The following is an 11,530-nucleotide window of genomic DNA, read 5'->3' as shown; positions in this document are numbered from 1 at the left end:
GGATCCTAACAGCTATGTACACTTACTACAGAATTTGAATCTGTGTACAAAGGACCTTTAGTAGTGACTTGTCTTGTTGCTATGTGGAAAATATCTGACAAAAAACATCTAAGGGAAGGGTTTGAGTCTGAGGAAATACTGTTAATTCATCATAGCAGCAGGAATGGATGTGAGGCAATGCACCCCATCAAGGCAGGAAGTGGGGTGAAGTATGCTGCTGCTCAGCTCACTTTCTCCCTTTTCACTTAGTCCAAGTCTCCAGATGGGATGGTGCTCCCCACACCCAGGGAGAGTCATCTCCTGGTCCTCCCTGGAGCACTCTTGCAGCCATATTCCCAGGCGAGTCTCCCAGGTGCTTCCAGATCCAGGCAGATATTGAGAATGAACCTGCACAGGGCCCACGATTGCCTTACAGCTTTCCTCCCAAGAAAGGCAGTGAACCCTCGTCAGCGCCTTTCCCCACCAGGGTTCTCATCTTGAGCTGTGTGTCTCCAACTCCACAGACGCCGCAAGGTCAGCTGAGCTTGAGCCCAACAGTGTGCTGCCTTTCTCAAGAACCTAGGGCAGGGCTTTTTTTTTTTTTTAATTTTTTTTGTCATTTTTATTAACTCAAATGGAGATTTAAAAAAAAAAAAAGGTTTATTTTATGTATGTGAGTACGATGTCTCTGTCTTCAGACACACCAGAAGAGGACACCAGATTCCATTACAGATGGTTGTGAGCCTCCATGTGGTTGCGGGGATTTGAACTCAGGACCTCTGGAAGAGCAGTCAGTGCTCCCAACTGCTGAGCCATCTCTCCAGCCCCAATTTTAATTTTTTTATGCCTATGTTTTGTGACACTGTGCCATGTACAATATTTTTCTTTTTTTTTAAGGTCCCTCACTGGTATGGCACTGAGTAGGTATCATTGGCTTGCTAGGCATGGTGGTGCATGCACATAATCCCAGCACTCAGGGGGCTGAGGCAGCAGGGTGTTGATGAATTGGAGAGTAGTCTGTTCTGCATAGCCAGTATCAGACGAGAGCAATACCCCGTTCTTGTTGTTTGTGGGGGGTGTACTATTCCCTCTTCCTGGATAGTGCTTAGTGGCTCTCAGAATGACCTAGTGTCGAGCATAGCATTATAGGCGTACCAGCTGTTCAGCCTGTAATGAAATTAAGCTATTCTGCACCCTTGGTAATATGACTGTTTAGATTAAGAAGGTTGGGAAAGTGCCTCAAACCTCAGGTTCTGTGTGCCCACACAGGCTTCTGTGTGAACTTTAGGTTGTCGGAAACTGTGCTGGCTAGTTTTTTGTCAACTTAATACAAACTAGAGTCATCTGGAAAGAGGGAACCACAATTGAGAAACTGCCACCATCAGATTGGCTTGGAGGCGATCGAGTCCACGGAGCCTTTTCTTGGTGGATAATTGATGTGGGAGGGCCCAGTCCACTTGTGGTCCTAGGATGTATAAGAAAGCAAACTGAGCTGGAGAAATAGTTCATCAGCTAAGCTCACTGGCTGCATTTCCAGGTCCAATCCCCAGCACCAACGTCGCAGCTCTCAGCCATCTGTAACTCCAGTCTTGTGGGATCTGATACCATCTGGTACCAGGCACTCACGAGGTGCACAGACACACACGTAGACAAAACGCTCCTGCATACACAAATAAAAATAAATCTTGTTTAAAAATTCAGGTCTAGGCTTTCATGGTCTGTAAGATGCAGTAGGAAGTAATGCAAGAGTGGACAAGGAGAGGACGCGCCCACCTCTGGAAGACACTGCTGTTCCCTAGTGCACCCAAGGATATGGTCTCAGTTTCCCCAGAGGTTCTAAGGCCCCACTCTGACTGAAATACAGTGACTCACCCTGGGACCCTGGGAGCACTTGGGGAAGGGCTAGAGTTGAAAGAATATTTACAGAATTCTCTTGGCCAGCTCCCTCCCCATTTTCTGTCCATCCTGGTTAAGATGTTGAAGGTCAGGAGGGTTGGAAACTAATTTGGAATTTTCTCAGTAGCTGAATGGATCACACACTCTCTCTGCACCCCTCTTTACTCTCACCTGGCCTCCCAGACAGAAGTGTGTGTGTGTGTGTGTGTGTGTGTGTGTGTGTGTGTGTGTAAGCTAGGTTGTCAAACCTTCCCCCAAGCCTGGGGCCTTAAACTAGATCCCACTTTGGCCCCTGCAGGGCCAGGCACCAGGGATCCCCACAGTTTGTAAATGTAATCAACCTTGAGGTCTCTCACTTCCACAGGTGCAATTAGCATGCCCATCTGCTAATCCCTGATTAATGATGTTTATAAACAGGGGCTCTACTCGGCACCTCAGCCCTTCCTTCCCCAGCTGAGAGGTGGGAGTCTTCCCAGCATCCCCCTCCCTTCTGCAGCCCCCTCCCACCCTCTCCCTCCTCCTCCAGGCAGTGAAGCATCTTACCTCAATGCTCATGGCACACCTGGGAAGGAGAGAACAGACAGGAAACCTTAATGGTGGTGCTGGAACCCTGCCATCCTTTCTAACCCCTCTGGCATGTCAAGGTCACATGATGGACATGCCACCTTTACTTCCCGCCTCAGCCTGCCTCCCTGTGTGCAGACCTTGATGGGTACATGTCAGGTGTAATGTACCAAAAGCACAGAGACAAATACTTTTTAATGTAATTTTATATAGGCAAGATCTCACGCAGCCTCCAGCTCATCTGTAGTCAGTGCAGGCCTTAAATCCCTGGCGTCTTCTGCCTCCATCTCTGAAGTGCTTGGATGATAGGTTTCTGTGATGTTGGGCCTAGTGCATCTTGGGTAAACACTGTATCATTTGAACTGTATCTCCACCACTGGTCTTGAACTCACTGTCTCCCTGCCACAGGATTCCTAATCAGGTATATGAAAGAGACTTAGCACAGTGCACAGGAAATAGTAGGTGCACAGTAAGTGTGAGCTTTGTCCTGCAGTAAAAATGATGATGAAATGGGGCTTCAGAAGACGCCTGAGGACCCCTCCCTCTCTCCTCATCCTCTCTCTGGGGAGAATGGCAGGTCCTAGCTCATTACTGGTGGGGGCTGGGGTGGAGGTGTCAGATTGGAATCACTCCTGGGTCTGTTCACAGCTTCCCTGTTTCATTAACACCTTCCCGGGGGGCTTTGGGCTCATCCTGCTGGGGGAAGCACTCCAGAAAGTTCTGACCACCTCCTACCCAGCCTGAGCCCAGTGGTCCTCACTTAAAGGCCTGTGCTCCAGATGTGTCCTGAAGGGTCTCACACCAGGGAAGGCCGGTCGCCAACCAGGAATCTATCGTTGTCCCCCACTTCCGAGGGTCCTGGAGGTTTGGTCAGGAGACACAGCACCTGGGGTGGTCCATTCCTTACCCTCCCCTGTCAGCCTCTCATGATTTGTGTCAATCCACCCCTAACCCTACCCACCCCCACCCAGGACAGCAACCTGGTTCCTTCCTTCAGAATCCTCAATATGAATGTGGCTTGCACCTTAGGTCCAATTCCCACCTGCCTTTTCTGATGTGGACAGGCCTCTGCAAATTGATTCTCATTTGCTTTTTCTGTAAAATGAGAAAACCATCCGTTGCAGGGGGGTGGGGGGGAAGCTGCACGGTGCTCTATAAATTGTGAACGTAGTAATTGCCAGCAATGGTGATTATTTCGCTCTGGGTAGAACAGCCCCTGGTATTACCTTCTCGCAGGCAGAACCTTGTTTAGAGGACTAAGGTGGTGGAGGAAGAGTAAGGCCAGCGTCCCAGGGCCTCTAGCTCTACCTGCTTCTTTCTAGATTGGAAGGGGGTGGGGTGGGGGTGGGGAGCATCGCTGCGTTGAGGCCAGACTGCTCCTGAACAAAGCTTCCCTTCCACTGCAGCCCCTGGTGGATCTTCATGGACACTGGCTCTCTCCATTATAGAATTCAGTTTCAGAGGAAACTCACTGGCTGCTGGGCACAGGAAGGGCCAGCCCTGCTTTCTCCTTTGCTGGCTCCTTGTTCCTTAGGCTCTCTGGTTTTTACTGAGTTCTGTAGCTGTTGGAAGAGAGATCACTTGAAAAGCAGTTGACTTTGTGGTTTATTACCAACCTCAGATACTTTCCACAAATTTTCCTCAAAAAGAGGAAGTGGAGACAATAGGTCTGGTCCCCTTTCCCAAGTGGTTCTGGGTCCTCTGTCAGCCTCTATAGGCAGGCAGGGATTATGGGGCCTGTTGTTGTTGTTTGTAGGTGTGAGCACTATGAAAGGGTCAGACGAGAGCGCTGTGGAGTTAGTTGGCTCCCACTTTTACATGGGTTCCAAGGATTGGACTCAGATCTGTCAGGTTTTTGCTGTAAGCACCTTTACCCACAAGGTCTCATGTAGCTCAGGCTAGCCTAGTGTCAAGTTCACTATATAGTTGAGGATGACCTTAAACTTCTAATCCTCCTGCCTCCACTGTGCTGTGATTCCAGGAGCACACCATCATGCCCTGCTTACACAGTGCTGGGGACTTTGTGTCTGCTTGGCAAGAGAATTATAGCCCCTGTCTAGTCATTTGGAGTCCCAGGCCCTGGCACAGGGACAGGATACCCTAGGTGTTTAACCAAACAAGCGAAAGGATCCTGAGATTGGACACTAACGTCTTTCCTTCCTATCACTGCAGCAGGTTGGAAGGCACCATAGGTTTCCTGTGGGCCTTGACTTTCTTTCCACTTTCAGGGCTGAGTCAGAGGAAGTGGGTTGGTTACCCCCAGCTGCAGGTGCTTTTGATTCTGTGGAGGGAGGATGGGTCAATGAAGGGCTAAAGGAAAGCTCCGCGGGCCTCTGCTGAGACTATCTGCACCAGGGCCTAGCATAGACAGCCCCTCCAGGAGATGAGTTGCCAGCAGGGCTGGGCATTGTGTGAGGGGCTGCATCTTGTTTGATCTAAGCCCTGAGAGCTACGCATCTAGAGCACTCATAGCCTTGGCTTTGGGGTCAATAGCAGGAGCATTTGGTGACAGTGGTGTTAGTGACAGTGATGGTTATGAGGCACGTGCCCTTACTGAAGCTCTCCAGTACTCACAAGGTGCCTCACTTAGTCTCATTGAATTCCTACAGTACTTCGGATGAAGGGCTGTCACTCCGTTTGGCTTTTAGATGGCAAACTACATTTGCCCATGGCCATTCTGTGTGATCCAAAGGGTTTGGGAGGGACAGAAAGGATCCTCTAGCCTGGCACCATTTAGGAGGACTGCTGCTGAGCACCAGCCAAGTCTACAACAGCCCCCTCTGCCCAGTCAGCTTTTATCCCTGGCCTCCAACAGTACGGATGAGCTCTGAGCTGATATCTCCATGCAGGGGTGGGACACTTCCCTACCCCTGAAACTTCCCACTGGGCTGTGCATGGATTGCACCAGGCCCTAAGACCTGCAGTGACACCTTAGATCCACTGTGGTATATTGCCAAGAGTCTCAGTCCCCTGGGGAGCCCAGACATGTGTGTGAATCCTGGCTTTACCCCAGGGTCGTTTTCTCCTTGTGAAGTGGAGCTTTCTCCCAGAGCTAGACTGTCGTTTTCTTTTTCTTTTCTCCTCTCGTCTTTCTCAGAGCCTCCTTCAGAGATGCTACTTGGTTCTCTATTCACCTGCCGGCATCTCACCCTACCTCTGGTTTCTGGTAATCTTCAACCTGTCTGCCTGCCCTGGCCTGTTACTAGGGCTGCCTGAGGCCGCCCTCTCTCTGGGCCCATGTCGGCACTCCCTGCCTATTCCTGTCTCTTTTATTTTTCTCCCCTAGCCTCATTACCCCAGGGGCTGATCAATGGTAGCTGCTGGTTATTGATCTGGGTGGGCATCCAAGTGTGGCTGCCCCAGGCCAGTATTGATGGAGAGAATCGGTACTGAGACTCAGGAAGAGTGTGGATAGGAGCTGGGGTCCATGGGGGATGGAAGTGGGGGCTCCCTCTTCCCTGCAGGGATTTGACAGTGGGACTTCTTAAAAGCTCTGCCAGGTGAGAGAGCAGGCAGAGCGCTTCTGAGGACAGAGGTCAAGCTCATGCTAACAAGTACTTATTGAGCACCTACTGTGTGTGCTAGGAGGGAGTTGCAGAATTAAAGCAAGCCAGCAAGACAAAACAAACACGTAAGATTATGTATATGTTGTACAAAAACTACAGCAGCAAGAGCCTGTCACCATCCCTCCTTATCCTATCCAAGAGGGGAGGGGGACTCCAGGGTGTGGTATCTTGGTATCTCCTGGGGCTCAAAACACCAGTCCAGCCCATAAATGGTCTCTAGCCCTAGCTAAGGTGGAAAAGAAGCTCGAGGCAAGTGGCTCAGTTTATAGCCAACCCATGAGCCACCCTACAAGGGATCATTGTTTGTGACTTCTTGCCCATTAGTACTGACCTTGATATTGGGCATGACCGAGGCAGGTCCTATTCCAGACGGCTCACTGCCAACATAGATCCTGTTCTGTGCAGTCTTATAAGTCTAGACCGGCCAATGCTAAACACACCTACCTGGGGCTTGTACTGCATGGTAGGAGCAGAGAAGGTAGTTATGCCTTCCCTACCTCAGCTCCTCAAATTCCCACTCTAATACCCCCAGCAGTCTATTGTGCGGACCGTTTCCAAGCTGATACATAGGGGCAGGGATAAATAGAAAAGTGCAGGGTAGCCTCACCTAGCCCTTGGCCTTGAGAGAGAACCACAGGTTGGATCCATCCCAAGTCAAGCTTTTTCCCCAGGCTTGCTTGGGGTGGACCCAAGGGCCCAGGGCTACATATCACTGGGGTTTGCTGCAAACTAAACCATATATTCCTTGTTTGCACATATTCGCAGATGCTCAGAGGCACATGCAAACAGGCATGACACACAGGCAGACAGGAACAAACTTCTGCCTAAGCCCTGTAGGAAGACAGAGACCCCCAGATAAGGTCCCCATAAATTCATGACATGTCCAGGGTCTTGCTGCCCTAAAGGGCCAAGTTAGGTTACCCTCATAGGCTTATCACATGCCACCCTGGTGTCCTCTCCTTTAGAGGCTGTGCTGGTGGTTGAAGAAATGAGATTGGAGGGAGCAAAGGCAAAGGGACCTCAGACTAGATTCGCCAAATGTGGGAGAAAATCAGCACCTTACTGAAACTGAATGTTTCTCCAGAATGGGCAGGGCCATCTCTGATGGCAGATCTCAGAGGGCCTGGGAGTTAGAAGTCAACTTCAGAGTGACAGAGAAGGCAGATGGCCAACAGACAGACTGGGAATCAGGTTGCCATCTTTCTGTCTATGTCCAGGGAGAGACCGGCGCTGGCTTAAGTGTCCATAGATGGGTTCAGAATTCGGAAGTCTGAACTCCTGATTCTCAGAAAAAGACGAGGGGGTGTAGGGAGCATACGGATGTGCAGCCACGATGGTCACTGGCTTTGAGGGAGAGGTGATGTCCAGTGGGTTAATTCTGATCACTATGGTTTACTGAGAAGGGGACAGGCCCAAGAACCTGTAACCACAGTTCTGCAGAAAGCCTTGGAAGGGTCAGCCTTTCTCAAGCGCCAGTGATTGAGCCTCCAGATGGAACATCAGATTAGGATGTTCTCCAAATAATAGGGATAGATGGTCTCTTGTTCAAGTGAAGAAAAAGAGAATCAGACATTAAAGACATTGTTCAAAGCTCTGTAGCTGGTGGGTGGTGGAGGCAGCGCCTGAACTACAGTCCACTGGGTTCTAACACTTAGGTGTACTCTGTTCTGCTACAGGCAGCCCTGGCAGGCCCTAAAGGTGTCTTGTCCTCATCTGTCTTCTCTTCCAGCCCTGGTCACCACAGACAGCAGCTCTAGGACTTGGGTTCAGGTTTCACCTTGACGAGAACCCAGGGGGACCTCCTGCATGGCTAGACCCAAAACACAGGTATCTTCCAGTTCAGCCATAATCCTGCTCATCCTACTGGCTGAACTCCTAAGGTGATAAGCCCAACCAGTATATATATATATATATGTGTGTATGTGTGTGTATTTATGTGTATATATATATATGTATGTATGTATGTGTATATATATGTATGTATGTGTATATATATATGTATGTATGTATGTATATATATACTCATCTATATGCTCAGCCTGAAGGTCCTGTGAAATATCTTACTCATGTGATCAACTGAGTTCTTGCATTCCTCCAGTGATGGCAAGCTTACTACCCCTAAGTCACCCATTTTAGCTCCAGCATCTGGATGCTGCCACCTGTATCTCCTAGGTTTCTAAGCAGGCACCACAGTAGCAACTTGACAGGGCCTCCTGCTCAGGGACGTGTCTGCAGGGGTGTGCTCCAAATGTAGCCTGCCCATCCTTGCACAGGGTTGTCATACAAGTTCATGGATGTGCATGTATGTTCTCCCTAGAGCTTCTGCCCAGGAGTTGGAGGCGGCTCTCTGGGTACCAGGGACAGGCCAGATTTATGGTGCTGGGAGAAATACTTAGGCCTGAGACAGTTTGGTTGTGTTAATTATGGAAATCTAAAGATAATCTATATTTAATGCTGAATTTTGTCAAATTTGCTAAAGAATTAGGGGAGCGTGTGCAAATAGTGACACTTCAATGAAGAAGAAGGTGCAATTAAACTCTGAAATTTACAGTGGAATAATTGGAAAGCATGACAAATATAGTTATCAGCAGCAACTAATTAGGGGTCTGCTCGAGGTTTCTGGGCTTGATTAATCTCGCCTGGATGTTAATAAGTTATATGGGGCAGATGATACTGGTTTGCAGCTTCCTTCTTTCCGTTCTCATCTAGATCAGTTGGTATGGTAACTTGATCCATACCATTTATCCCATGGGCCAGCCTGGCCTAAGGAGAAAATGGGGGTGCTGATGTTTCTTTGCTGAGACCCACCTCTCCAGGTAAGGATCGGGTGAACACCTCAAGCTATCCGCTCCTCACACCTTGATTGATTGGTAACCGAACGGTTCCCAGCCTGGTCTGCTATGGAGTTCATGCACAGCTTCTCGGCCCCAACACCTCTCTCCTTACCTGCTTCAGGAGAAGGATGGCTGGAGTCTGGACTATGAGCTATTGATTAAGGTTTAGACAGGAGCTGAGCTTCCTGCCTAGTTGGAAAATGGCTGCCAACTGAGGAGCTGCTGGTAAGCCCAGCTATGGAGCCCAAACTACCTTTCCCTTGTTCTGTCTCCCTCCATCCCTCCCCAGGCCTTATTAGCCCTCTTGGCCCCGCTGCTTTGGGTCTCCCTTCAAGAGCCTCCCCACCTCTCAGGTGATTATTTCCTGTGTAATTATTTTCCATAACCCCCTCTTCCACAACCTACCCCTCCCTTAGGTGTACTTACGATCCCAGGGTCCTCAAGGGATCCTTTGAGAAAAATTGATGTGTCTGTCAGCTCTGTGAGTGGGTCCTCTCCTGAGCAGTCCCTGCTGCTACCTCCTGACTCTGTGATATCACCCGGCACAGGCCAAAGTGGCAGCCACAGCCGAGACTTGTGAACGTGGAGGAGTCGGTCTTCGTGTCTTCCATGTACCAGGTGCCTCTGAATGGGACTTGTGTGTGAGCATGTCACAGGAGGCCGAGACCCTGCTGGACCTGCCAGGACGGGGTGTTGGAAGAGGACAGGGGCCTCCTGGGAGGAGGAGGTAGCTTCCTGGCAGCCTTAGTTTTTCTTTCTGCTTTGGGTCTGAAGAACTTTGGGGTGAGGGTGGTTATTTTCAAATTACGTTTATTTGTTTACTAATTTTGGGGTGGCTCATGCACCATGCTGTGCAAGTGGGGGTTTGAGGGCAAATGAAGGAATTCTCTCTTTCTACCACATGGGTCCCAGAGACTGAACTTAGATTGTTCGGCTTGGCAGCAAGTGCCTTCACCTCCCAAGGTGTCTCATCAGGTCTGGAACTATTCACGTTTTTAAAGATTTTACTCACTTTATTTTTCCATGTATGGGTGTTTTACTGCTACATATACATGTAGACTTTGTGAGGCGGGGCCAGAAGAGGGGGTGGAATCTCCTAGAACTGCAGTTGCAGAGGCTTGTGAGCCATCATGTGGATACTGGGAATCAAACCGTGGTTCTCTGGAAAAGCAGCAGCAAGCACTCTTTTTTTAAAAAAAACGAAACAAAGTTATTTTATTTTATCTTATTTTTTTAAGATTTATTTATTTATGTTACATATACACTGTTGATCTCTTCATGCACACCAGAAGGGGGCATCGGATCCCATTACAGATGGCTGTGAGCCACCATGTGGTTGCTGGGAATTGAACTCAGGACCTCTGAAAGAGCAGTCAGTGCTCTTAACCGATGAGCCATCTCTCCAGCCTTCTGGGGGCTATTCTTAACTGAGCCATGGTCTGGTTTTAATTTTTAACAAACGAAGGCATTGCGTCTCATCCAGGATCACCAGAACCTCAGGAGAAGAGCTGAGAGGTCATGGGGCCTCAGCTTTTTCCTCCAAACTTTCACTTCCCAGGATGACTTGAATATCTTTAATTAAAAAAAAAAAAAGTGTCTAAGTGTCTTGCCTGCACATACGTCTGTGTAGCACGTGGGCCTGATGCTGGGGTTACGGATGGTTGTAAACTGCTTAATGTTGGAATTGAACCCCGGTCAACTGAACCTAGTTAAGGATCAGTGCTCCAGCCCTATGTAACACCCCCCTCCCCGGCCCATCCCCTCTTGAGACAGGATCGTCCTGTCTCCAGCTCCTGAGAAGTCACGTAGGTTACAGGCTTTTATTAGTGCTGTTTCCACCCATAAAATAATTTTCCTCCCACGCCCACCCCACATCCACATCCGGAAGTCTTAGCTCCATTCAACACCTCCTGACCCTTACCCTGATCTCACCAGTCAACTCCCCCCCCCCCCCACCTTTCAGTGGTTTTGTAGCTGCCTCGGGGATGTCAGACTTCGCCGCTAGAGGGCAGTAGACTCCGTAGACGCAGCAAAGTTGGAGCCCGGAGGAGCTGTAGCCATCCTTAGCCTGCCTGCCTTTGCTGAGCTGTCCCCTGGACCTCCAGCCTGAGGTCCTTTCTACGGGATTTCAGAGCTAGAGGATTTAGGGACAAGGCATATTAAACCAGACCAGACCCCCCCCCCCCGTGAGATGTGCGTGGAAATGACAGAAAGAGCGTTTGATGGTGCCGTCATATTGAGGTGTCCCCAGGACAGGGTTGATTTGGCCCACCCTCCAGATGGGGAAATAGTCATAGCTGCACCTCACAGAGGCTGACTGACAGACGTTCAGCGGGAACTGGTTAAAGAGAGGCTCATTTCCAACTGCTGAAGATGGGTCCTGAGACAGAGAGCTGAAATTTGAATCCAGATCTTTCTGACTTCTGTGTGCCTTTTCTTCCATCATTGCCTTTCCAGTCATGCAAGATCCTGGTCTAATCCTTGTCATGGTCACACTGAAGGCAACTGAAAATGATGCCTTGGGCCTTAGACCCTATTTCCCAAACCTTCAGGTGCCCTGTGTATGCAGCTGGGTCTCTTGCCCCTCTGGGCGGCAGCTTTCTGTAAGCATGTCAGGGGATGGTGCTTAGCCCCTTCTTCCCAGGGCTACGTGGGTTAGAATGAGATGAAAGCTCCCGAGATCCCTCTCCT

The sequence above is a fragment of the Micromys minutus genome, assembly GCF_963924665.1.
Source record: "Micromys minutus genome assembly, chromosome: 10".
In the NCBI taxonomy this organism is placed as follows: domain Eukaryota; kingdom Metazoa; phylum Chordata; class Mammalia; order Rodentia; family Muridae; genus Micromys; species Micromys minutus.
This window is presented reverse-complemented; position numbering follows the sequence as displayed.